We start from the raw sequence: 12,791 nt of genomic DNA on the forward strand, positions 1-12,791 counted from the left end.
GCTCCGCTCCCCGCCCCGCCCCCGGCACCGCCCTGCGCAGGCCTGGCCGCGCCGGAGGCCTCGCCGCCTCGACGGGGGGCGGGGGGGAAACGGGATACGGACACCCCCACACACCCCGGGGGCCACGGTGTGCGGTTCCCCCCCGGCTCCCTCCGACCTCCCATACAGCCCCCGCGGGCGGCGGGGACGCGCGGAAGTCGCCCGTCTCCCGCCCACTGTGCTGTGGGGCGGCCCCGCGCGCGGGCGCTTCCTCCCTCAGCGCGAACAAAGGCCGCGGGCGGGCGGGTTTCGCTTCTGCCCCCGCCGCGGCCAGGCCGCAAACGAGTATTTGAAGGCCTAACGTGAAACAAGAGAAAGAGAAAAAAAAAAAAAAAAATGACCCGCAAACAGTAACCCCACAAACGGCGTTGTTTAACTACAGAGTCTCCCAGAACGAGCAGCGCCTGGAGGAGGAGCAGGTACCCCTTCACCGGAGTAAGGCCGTGTTGAATGTAAGCGCCCTGAAGCGCTGAGGGCAAGGAAGGGTGGGAATGACGGACAGAGGTCTTCAAACACTGCTCACAAGAAATCTAGCAAGCAGTAAATACCTCCGTATTACCATATTTCCCTCAGGAACTTGATAACAAGTGATTCAGTAGGCTTACAAACTTTCAGTGTCACTTATCAGGGTACTTGCACAGCCAGAGTTTCCAGAGCTGCCTTTTCTTCTCACAGAATTGGCATCCACCACTGCTCTGGAAGGCATTGGAGAAAAGAGCAAGTCAAAGAGAAAATAAGAGAACGTAAAAAAAATGTAATTTCTGTTTTACAGACTGGGCCTCACATAAACCAGGCAGGACAGATGTTACCAAGATGGAATCATTTCACACCAACACACACATACTAAAACATTACTACTTAATAACGGAAAGTAAGTATGCGTACACTATTGCATCACTTCTTCTCCTACCAATAAGTCTAAGTCTGGGAGATTTTCCCCCTATTTCTTATACTTTAAAGGGTGAGATTACTCTGCTACTAGGTTTACAAGAAAAAGTAAACACACAGCATTATAGCAAAGCTTGAACTAAAAACCTATGCAGAAATAACATGCTGTAATATTAAAGAAAAATTAAAAAACAAAAAAAGGTTAGAGACCAGCACTTTTTCTGCAAATTCTCCCCCTAGTACTTGTTTGCTTTTCCAGAATTTAAAACAAATTGTTACTTGCCATCATGCTTTCTGGGAAGGTAGGCGTGGTTACCTGTAATTAGTAAGAGAAAGAATTGGTTTGCCAATTAAACTGTACGAAAGTGGGTTGACTATTATTCAGGTTGTCTGTTATGAATAATTAGATCCTGGTGTGGTTAAGTCATTGTTTTAGAATAATCAAGTGTTTGTTTTTAAATAACTTATATGCTGCGCTAAAGCTTTAATTCTTCATACTGCAATTCACAAACAACAAAAAAATAAACTTACTGAAATTAGAATAAAGGATTCTTGAATTATAGTCCCAAATTGCTTATATTCTGTTCAGTAACCAAGAGGAAATAATTTCCACCCCTGAAAGAAATATGCATGCATGTGCATTGTGGAGAGGAATTAGCCCATTAAAATCTGTGGAACCACGTGTATGCAGGTTAGGGATGTTCTTTAGATTTGGGCTAGAGATTCATCTAGCATTGCTATCTGCAAAATACTTGTTAAATGTAAGTGCTTAAGAAACACCATGAGTTTATTAGATACTTGCAAAGTTTTCTAGAGATTTCTAAAGCAATTACACACTCTACTGCAATATTTAAATCAAAAACTCTCAGGGAGATTTGTAGAAGGGAAGTTGCATAATGATTTTTTTTTTTTTTTTTTTTTTTTTTTAGTTAGAGATTGCTTTTATGCAGAACAGAGATTAAAATGCCCTTTTGGGGATATACCACGATTTGTGTGAAAAAGAATGACCACTTACTATACCAGTGGGGGAAAAAAAGTATGATACAGGATTTAAAAAAAAAAAAAAAAAAAAGAAAGAAAAAGCCTTGTTTTGCTAGGGAAAATTCCTAAGTCTTACAAGATTTTGTGGAAAATTTTCAGCTAACACTGGATCATACAGAAGAAATCTGTGTAATGAACAATAATCTTCTAAGGTTCATAACAAATAGTAAATCACATTTTGTTGCTTTGAGAGAGTAGTGGCATTGAGATTTTGTTACTGAACTAGAAGAATTGTTGTGTGAATTGACTATATCATAATAAACTAATACATGCCTATTTCTCCATGCACATGCCTTATCACACAAATACTACTTTTCTTCCCTACAATTCTCTTACATGCTTTTAGTAGTGGGACAATTACAGTACCTAAATGTGGTTTTTTTTTAATAAAGTACACATTCAGCTCTTACCCCTTCCTGGGAATCTAATTTTTTTTTTCAGTTCTTATTTTTACGCATTCTCTATTTTATGTGAGCTAAAGGAAGTTTCTGTCCACAGGTCTGTGCTCTGCCACCACTTGAAATACGTGGAATTCAGGTAAGGAAACTGGACCAGCCAAATGTGTTTATACATGCTGAATATAACCACATATACACATAACTAATTTTTCACCACACCTATTCTTTTGTAAAAATACAATTGTTACAGTAGTTCCTGCTTCTGACCCAGTGACTTAATTATATCTTATTCTCCAGTGAAAGATTTGGTTGATAAGTAGTTATATAACTGGTATGAAGAGGGATTATGAAGATTAGAAATGGTTGTTTACAGGGTGGAGGGTTGTTTCAGGTGGGGTGGATGGGGTTTTTTTGTTTTGTTTTATAAATCTCACTGGTGAAATAAGTTTGGGGCATTTTAAAATCTTTCGGAAGACTCACATGTTACTGTGTGCAACAGTGTTTAATTCTGATGTCTTCATATAATCCTGTGCTGCATGGTACTGTATATGCATTATCTTTATTTATGAAATTTCTTTTTCATTTTGAATCTTCATTATTTTGTATGTGCATACAGATACTTATAGAAACTCTCCTAGATTGTAGTATTCAGTGGAAAATTGTGCAAATCACCAGAAATAAGTGGACTTATTCAATGTATGAGTTTATCTGTTTCTGTATATTACAAAAATATTGTTTGTAACTAAGAATTTTGCTGAAAATATTTGCTAACACCTGAAGATCTAATATACATAATTAAAACCAAATCCTTATTTTTTTTGTTAGTCTGCTTTGAAGTAGCTAGTAGAGCCAAAGCAAATTAAAATACCTGAAATAGATGGGAAATGTAACTCATGCAATTTTACAAAATCATGAAACTTCTCAAACCTGAGGCTTCCACATATGCTAGGACTTGGTCAGCTGAAGGAAAAATATAAGTTTTTTTCTCCTGAAGCGTGGCTTGGATCTAAAGAAAACCTCTCCTGTAAGCAAGTTGCTCCATAGTTCTAAGTTGCAAAATTTCTTGCACCTTTTTCTCAATCAGCTGATATTAACCCCTTTATAGAGGGCATGCTGTATTAAATTTCCAAATGGGAAGCCCTTATGCCGCACGCAGTTTTATACTTTTACCAACTTCTGATTAATAGGGCATCTGCTTAAACAGAGCCAATAATTGCACACACATCAGAAGTTGCTTCCTATCTTTCAGCCTCTAGACCCTGCTTTCACTCTTACTTGTGTATGACTGCCATCAGTGGGTAAAAATGAAGGCTGTTGAGAGACTTGAAAATATCTGTGAAATACAGACTCCTGAATCTTGACAACCAAACCCACCATGTTAGTTCCCTCATCTGCAAAGGTCTTGCACTGTGTAAGAGAAGGGGGATACTCCCAGGGAGCAGAAGTCCTGGAATGTTTCCTACATACTGGTCTTCTTACTTCTGTCATGGTTGTCAGATCTGCAGAACTTTGTCTCACATATGCCGGATGCCACTTGGTGAAACTCAGTGGCTCCAGTAGCCACATGTGTCCTATTCAGACACCTCCTCCTGTTCAGAGGCAATAACCTTCAACTGAATGTGCGGACTAGACAGGTTATGTTAATGAACTGCTTCAGGAATCCCAGCTACACTTTCTGTCAGACATATGGCTGTATCTTTCATAATAAGGCAATTAGAAATACAGAGCTGGAGGGTACAGTTGAATTTTGAGTCCACTAATGCCTTATGACAAGGAACCATGCCATTGTTATCTGAGTAAATGTACTGCATCATTCTTATGGGAATTCAAGATGCTCATAGACTCTGAAAGAGTAACTGTCACCAAACAGGTATAAATTAGGTTTTCTAAGGAAAGGGTGAAAAATCAGCACTTGTCAAAATTGCATAGCTACTCAGATGGTATAAAAATACTACAGAAGTAATAATTATGTTTTTCCTACTTCCCTATTTGTGACTTCTCAGGTGGGTGTTTCTAATTGACTTACCCAAAATAATAACTCAGAGGACCACCTCATATTCCAGAATTGCACCAGCACTATTTCCCATTCGAGAATATTTTGTCTCCCTTGGTATCATTTGATTGCTATAGCATGCATTCTGTTAAAACTGCAGAGATTCATAGAGATGTTCACATGATTTTGATCTTTTTTGAAGTTCTCACTCCATTTGGTCCCAAAAGCAATCCAGAGCCCTTGTTTCTCTTGTCTTTCCACCAAAATTAAATGAAGCTTTGCAATGTTTCAATTTCATCAATGTTTCAGTCCCAAGTCTATTCAGAGGACAAGGAATTCTCTTTTTAGTATTTTAGTTTAAAAAAACTGATTCAGAACTGTTGCAACCTGCTGTTATTTACCAGTTCTTTAACAACTGAAAGAAAATCATGGCTGCCACTTTCTGAGGAAGGACGCAGATAGCAGAGTATTAAGATCGTTCATTAAACAAATTAAGTGAAAGTATACTGAATAGAAATGCTCAGCAAGGCCAGGCAGAGCAAGAAGTAGGAGTAACTCAGTCTCCTTAGTTACATTCTGCATTCTTAGTTTCTTTCAGTTTGCCTATTACTATGGAATAAAAGAGTTATTTTAAGCAAATTCTGAGAACAAAGCATAAAATTAGCAAAACTGTTTTAGTCTGAAGGGAATGTAATTGACAAGATTTTAAGGTGGGGGAACTAGTTTTGAGAGTCTTTATGTAATTAGGGACAAAAAGGCAGGAAAATCCGTATACTTGAGTTCCCTAACTAATAGTCTTGGAAGATGATATTGAACTTCTTACTTATGGTATGGATTAGAATGGTTTATCTGTGACATGGATTCAAGAAGAGTTAGTCTGGAATTGTTGAGAGACTTTGCAAATTGCTTCAAAGTCTTCTGAAAAAAAACCCATTGTTGTCTGTAAGCAAAGTACAACAGAGTTGTGAAGGCCCACAGCTTTCTTATAGATTCCATTCTACTACAGGGATGTACATATATGTTACTGTGAATGTAGTAAGCGTATCTATTACATGTCTGTCTTCGTATATCTCATTCTTGACAGAGGCAAAATAAGCTACATGGGGACAGTATACCCTGGTCTACATATGTCCTGAAGAGTGTTCCTTGCAATAAGTGCCATAATTTCATACTGTGATAAAATTTTACAGTGTGTTACAAATATGTAATTTTGTAATCTATATGTACACTGGTTTAACAAAATAACAGAACTTCTCTGCTGGGAGTAAGCTCTCCTCTGAATTTTTTTGTGTTCACTTTTCAACCTTGAAACATATGAGTGTCTCAAGGTTGGTCCAAGACTGTACACTTACAAACCACTTCCTCAGGAATTTTTCTTCTATTTATACAAACCCATATTGAGAGAGCCAGAAGAATAGGGTTTTGGTGCTTTTTTCCTACAATCAGAATTGTATCAGAGCTCTTTTCCATGTGCTGGGGATTGTACAAAGTCTTGTTCTGTTTTTCCTTTATATTCACATGTGGGTGACTAGTTTACATTTTTTGCTGTACCTTTAAACTTGGCAAGCCATAACTTGCCTTTTAAAAGTCCTTTGGTGCCCCTGGCAAAGAGGCTGCCCTACCTGGGCCAATGGATATTTTTTCACCATGATGAAATCCCTTAGTGGCACGGCACAAACACAGCTGGCTCTGCAGTGACTTGAATCGCAGAAAACATTGCTAGGAATGGGGGAGAATATAAAATAAGGGATGAACATCTTTTTCAAAATCTCATATCCTGTAACGAGCACAGGTCATTCAGAACTGAAGGAGTAAGTGTACAGATATTTAGAAGCAAGTAAATGGAAATATGTTTTCCTGTATGGACACCTATCCTGCAGCTCTAATAGCAACAAAGGGCATTGTTATAATAATCTTAGAAAACAGATTCTACAGTATGTGTGTGTGTATGCATATATATGAATACACACGAGTGCACACAACCAACTGCACAACTTTAGGTCTTCTTTTAAGTAATCTTTTAAGTAACATTTCAGTTGCATGAATGCTGATTAGGCAGTTTGAGTAAAACCTTAAAGCCTAATATTTCCCCATTTAAAGGGACTTTCCTCAAGGGGATCATTGTCTTATTGAGCAAGTAATAGAAAAACAACTGATACCCTGGAGATGCTGAGAACTTAGAATCCACATCAAGAATTCAGCCTAGCTACTAAACTGTCCATGTCGTCAAACACATCAGACCTGCAGTGAAGTTTGCCTGTGAGAAATACCTCCCAATACAAGAAAAAATTTGCTTACCTAGCTACGTGTCAGATTCCTATAGAACATCCTTCCATCCTTGACATAGCAGTTTCAGAAAGCAGGCATGGGTGTGTGTCCTAGTGAAGCTGCTACCAAACATCAGAATTACTGATGAGCACTGTTCTTTAAGAGAGCCTTACCTTATTTCATTGCTGCAGTTGAATGAGATCTTCAGTGCTGTTGCAGATTCCAGAATCCAGAAAACAAAAACTGCATTCATGAAGCAAAAATATTTGGAGTCGGGGGACTCATACCACTGTCCTTGCAGAATCTATGTTTAGTCAAACAAGGCCTATTTGTTGATGGAGGAAAGGGATAAGGCATGCTTAGAAATTTCAGTAGTCATTAATTTAATTACAATAGGTAATAAAATCAGTAGGTTCAATAACGGTTATATCCTGTACTTCAAAAGTAAGCATTTATTTGGGCAAGTATACCGGGACTGAGCCAAATACAGCGATGAAGGATAGTCTGAAAAACAGGTAGATTTCCGTCATCCATATCAGGCATAACTGGCAACTGATTTCAGCCCAACATCTCTGTTCTTGCAATGGAAGAGAACTCAAAGAACAAAAAAAAAAAATGCATGCTAATCTTATTATCTCAGAAGCAGCTCCAGAAAAGTCTGTGTGAATGTTGTATAAGGTGTGTTGGGGTTATTCATAGACTGTATGACAACGTAGGCTGTTGTTTAAGGGGCCCTAAGAGCTTTTTAGGGACTGAAGATATGAAATGGTTAAATGACACAGCTGGGCATCAAGTTGTGAGAGAAGCAATAAGAATCACCAGTCATCAGGTCCCCATGTTGCATGGGTTTAGTTGTGTGTCCTCCCTGTTGCGCCAGTCTTGGACAGGAAAGCACTGCATAGAAAACCTAGAAGATTGGTGCTAATGGTGCATTAAACTACAAGCTGAACAGGCTAAATGATACAGCGATTCCAAGAAAGACCTGCATATTGTATCTCCTTACTCACCGGTACAGAAGGAATTACTGTGAGAAATTCATGAAGATCATGGGAGGAGAATTCCTTACAGGACTGAGTTGCAAAAACCCAAGCTAACAAGATGAAAGTGTGAGCATTTAGGACCCTGGTCTACCTTGCTGTTCAGTTGCTGCTAAGAATGAAGAAACTTGCAGCAAAAGTCCATGCTTCTTGTTTCTCTGAAATTTCACGTCCTTTGAATAAGAGGGTAGGGTGGGTCTTCTAATTTACAAAAAGAGATCTGACCTCTGGGATTCTGTTACAGTAAACATCCCAAATCTCAAGCCACTCAAAGATCCTGATTCTGCAAAACCCCTTTTTGTGAGCACCTGTTAGAAAAAAACATGCTTATAAAATTCATGTTTCCAAGCAACAAAACAAAACATACATAAAGTGAAACATCTCACAAGCCACTACCCAAGGGAACTGACAGACACAGTTGCCTAGTTAGTAGTGTCTGATTTTCAGAGGCCAAGCAGTAGTACTCGAAGAGTTCAGAGGAAATTTTAAGTTACATCAACGTGTTACGCAGGAGTTTTACCCCTGTCTTAACAGCCAGAATTTCACTGTGCATGCTTGAATGCTTTGGCTGGTTATAAAAAAGTACAAGAGCAAATACTGTCATGAACAGGGAGGTGAGCATACACTCCAGCCTTACTTTGCACGAGCTGGGCATCCTCAGTTACACAGCACTGGATAAAAAAAAGAACATGCAGAGTTTCTCATAAATTTGTTTAAAAATTGTAATGCCGTAACATAACTTCTTCATTTCATTTCACCTTTTCCCAATATCCACAAATTGGCTTGATACAAAAATCTGTGTTGAAATCCATGTTTTTTAGATGCTGGCTTGTATTTCTTAGGGAAATAACCCCCATTGACAGCACTGGAAATAAGATGTGGTCTGTATTGTTTTTATATGCAATACAGACCTTTCCATACTGTTCACTTAAAATACTGTATTTTACCATCTCCTTGGTGCTAACTATTGTTTATGAATGTTGTAATTTACCTTAGAGGAAATCTAACTTCAGTTTTCTTCTTATCTGTGCTTCCACTAACTTTATAACTCTTCAGCTCCCTCCAGGGGTGTCAATACATGGTTTGCTATCTTGGTTATCTTGTTTAAAGAAAAATCCATTTACAGTTTACCCTGTCTGCAGGATAGTCTTGTCGATAGTTCCCCCCGTATAGCACAAAATAAATGGGTTATGGCTGCTTCAAGAAGATGGGCTTGAAATTCCAGAGTGGGACTCTACAGTCTTTTGAGTCTTATTCTTGGTTTAGCTGTGGACACTGATTTTGAATTAATTATTTAGCTCCTTTGCTTTATATGCACCAATGGGGAATGGACATAGTAATGCACAGTGGTATTGCAAAATTTAATCCAGTAATGCTTTAAGAGTACTTCAAAATTCTTGGATTGGATGAGATGAAGAAATAGTAACTATTGTCTCTGCTGTTACTGAATTCTGTTTCTCAGCTCTGGAAATAGGATTCAAAATTCATTGGCAGGGATGTGGGATGAGAAAAGTTACAATCCTAATGTATTTTGCAAGATTTGCATGTGGAAATATCTCTGTGTGTCTGAGCCAGTAGGAAGTTTCTCTCCTGGGAAGAATTAACGTTTTAGCAAATAAACAGCAAGCAAAACTGAGTTTTTATACAAAGACAATTACACGTAATGGAAAAAAAAAAAAAAGACCCTCTGCATGTATATTTTTGCTTAGTCAAGCCAAAATATTTATTGAAGAAATAATTTTGATGGTAAATATTTTGATAAACCTTAAAACACAAACAGATTTGGACTAAGAAGTTCTAAAGGGTCAAGGAACACATTCAAAAATTAGATAGTCAAAGTAACATAAACCACCCACTTTCCCCAGTGGTAACAAGTCTCCATGAATAAACACAAAACTAGGAGGAAAACCCATTTGAAAAAACAGTGGTTTCCACAAACCTTTAACTTTTAATTAAGTGAACGAACTAGTTTCAGAACTGATAATAGTTTCTATTCATAGGTGATTATTGTGTGTTGAGTTTTGATGTTCGATTAAAGACATTTTTACTTGAGAACTGTAACAGCTGGAAACCAGGTTTTATATTCTACTGTGAACAACATGCTGACAAATTTCTTACCTACAAAAGCTCAGCAACAGAGCTATAATATTGCCTATATGTGTTTAGGCTGAGTTATGCTGTTATATTACCAATGTATATTATACTAATGCAATGAAACATAAAGACCATTGTATTTTTGGTGACTTCTACCACACTGGTACCAGTAGGGATTTGCATTGGTAATACAACAGCAGCAGAACAATCTAGAGAATTGTTGATGCATCCTATTTTGAGGTTATCCTAGCCTGCAAGTAAGTGAAATTCCCCTCTAACTTTAGTGACTCCTGAAAGCTTTAGAACATCCTAGAAAAAATTCAGCACTATGAAAGACTGACATATCAATATGCTATTCAGCATTTAATCTAAAAATACAAAAAAATACAGGGACAGTTTCAAATAAGTGAATTTACTGCAGTATTTTGAACAACTGAGTTTACTGGCTAGTACTTTAAAGAATAGTTTTGTTTCATTTGAATTTAATATTTCAAAAAAAAGTAACCAAACGGTTTAATTTCTCCATGTTCCTAAATTTTACTTAACTTTTTCAGTCCTATGGATTATGGACTAACATCATAATGTACCTATGGGTAATTTAGCTTGTAGGGGATTTAAAAAGAACACCTTACAGAAAAAAGCAAACCTTGGAAAACAAGTCCTATCAGTAACACCTTATAGTATTAGAAATATAAGAGACAAATGTAATTCTCACTATTTAAAACATGAATGTCTGTTTTGAGGTTCATTTATTTTTATGATCAGATTAGTCGATTTCAATTTTTGCATCTCCCTGTAGTTCTATATTGGGGCTTAAATCCTCATAACAAATGTAATACAAATAAAGATGAATGACATTTTCAGTACTTGTAGTAAAACCTCTTTCCACTGCCAAAATTAATGTTGGAGTCGAAGCTAAAAGCACTATGTGGTTTACTAATATGCACTGGTCAGCAGATATGTGTCTACATACAGCATCACCCTTTGGCATTTGTTACTGATGGTACTGATATTTATTATTTATTAATCTCTGTTACTTTGAGCATCTGAATGTGACTGAAACTCAATGATTCTTGTTGTATTTTTTTTTTCTTGTATGAATAAGCGAGTGACACGGTATGGATTTTCAACACTCACTGCTTCCCAAAACAAGCAATTGTATTTGGCACTGAGGTGACTCCCCTTTTTATGCTTTCAGGTTTTGACTTTCTGCCAGCCTTGTGGTAGGCTGCATGTTAGTACACGTGTCTCATAAGAAAGCTGTCAGTTGTGATTCAAGCGCAGTGTTCTGCTCTGTCTGCATGGACTGCATTAGTTTATTTTCAATAATTCACTTGCTCAGCCTGTGCTACAGCTAAAACCAGATCTGTGTACTTACTTCTGCCAGCTTATGTGTGGCAGTCAGAGACGTGAGGGGAGATCTTAGGAACAGAAAGATTCAGGCCAGAGGGGCTAAAAGAACTATGTCTCTCTGTCCCCTTCCCAGCACAACTGCTCAGAACAGTCTGCATTCTGGATGACATGAGCAGCAATTATCTGCTCAGGTCTCTCCCCCTGTTCATGTTATAGTTGGACACATGTCTGTTCCAGCTCTGCTGGTGAGAGGTACTGAAGCAGGTGCTGCTACTGTTCTTTTCCCCAGTATAGCATGTTCTGTTCTGGGGTAGGTTGGTGATGGAATAAACTATGCTTGGTAGAGCTTAGTCATACCCGCTCTGCAAATACAGCATGCTGGTTTTGTTACACCAAGAGAGCATTCTTGTAGGGAATATATACACGGTATGTTGAAGCACTAGTAGCATAGCCACACATCCCAGAGATAGCTCAATGGGCAAATTCCAGAACTGAAAGCATCACAAGCTGTATCAGTGCCTTGCCGTACTTCAATTTAGCCCTGGTGTACAGTGCTTTGTGACCGTGGCTTTATTGCTTCCTGATCCTAGCAAGGATCTTTGCACGTATACGTATGTATCACGAAGTAGTCCAGTTTCTATAGACCTAGCTCAGAGGTCTTTAACATTGTGTCACGCTTTAAACATGATCATTTTCCTAGCATATTTAACATGCACTTCCAGAGCTCAGTTATAACGTAGTTCACATTTTCTTTTTCTACTTATTTCAGTTTGAGGCTCAAACTGGACAACTGGATGACTGGCTCTCAGCCTGGAGTCTAGCAAGTTGTTTTTAAAGGACACTGAAGCCTAGATAAAAATCTAGGAAATTGAATTAGCCTATTAAAATTAGTGCTATCTTAGGCATTGACTTGACCCATACTTGGTTTTCCATAGTTTTTCTTACTCTGCAATTGTAGCAAATGTATATTATGGCTAAATTCCCCTCTGTCCTCAATAAGACTTCTGCCTAATTCACTGTCTAAATGGGATTCAATGTCAGTAAGAGTCACCTTTATCACCCATTTTGATCATATTTGCTTTAGGTACTAAGCATAGCTTTGTGTGCAGTTACAAAATGCAACTCAACAGTTCAGGATACTTCAGGGATTAAGTCTCATGCTTAAGAATCAGTCTTCTGCGCTGCCTGTTTTGAACACTACAGCTGAAGGTATTGGGTATAAATGCACACTGCTCTACCATCTTAAGAGTTTTCACTGAGCACAGGCAAGGCTTAAATATGTTCCCTGCTATTCTGCATATAAGGAGGTGGAGGAAGGAAATCTGGAGAGGAAGCTGAACTTCCTGTGCCAGAGATTTTATACTGGAGCCTTCCCTGAATTCAAGACAATGTAGCAACAGCTTAAGATATGAATCACTAGAACTGCAGACATGTAGGATTTGAAGAAAGACCCTTCTGCATGCACAGCTATGATTAGGGATTCATGTGTTTCTCTAAATCCATGAAGAACAATCCGACTACTTTCTGGACCTAGTAGTTGCCTTTTTCCACCCCCACCCTATCTCCAGACTGATAAGAAACTCCCTCTTTTTTTAGTTTCATTTCTCTGAATGTTGTTTCAGACTTGTGAAGTAGTCAGTTTGGACATGGGGGTTAGTCATGGGTAAGTGACTGCACAAA

General features: G+C 38.3%; 1 protein-coding gene across 3 annotated transcripts in view; it reads left to right on the top strand.

The window, feature by feature from the left end:
• Nucleotides 1-5: 5 nt before the first annotated feature.
• The window catches only part of GABRD (gamma-aminobutyric acid type A receptor subunit delta), a 115,023-nt gene continuing 102,237 nt past the window's right edge, over nucleotides 6-12,791 (top strand). The window contains exons 1-3 of one of the 3 annotated variants that reach the window (XM_033007741.2): nucleotides 6-491; nucleotides 812-910; nucleotides 2,467-2,505. The gene's annotated coding sequence lies outside the window, so the exon portion shown is untranslated. The remainder of the gene's footprint in view (nucleotides 492-811; nucleotides 911-2,466; nucleotides 2,506-12,791) is intronic. The other 2 variants (XM_033007740.2, XM_033007743.2) reach the window with 2 other exon arrangements.

Source organism: Tyto alba, unplaced genomic scaffold, assembly GCF_018691265.1.
Source record: "Tyto alba isolate M040663 unplaced genomic scaffold, T.alba_DEE_v4.0 Super-Scaffold_20000042, whole genome shotgun sequence".
Taxonomy (NCBI): domain Eukaryota; kingdom Metazoa; phylum Chordata; class Aves; order Strigiformes; family Tytonidae; genus Tyto; species Tyto alba.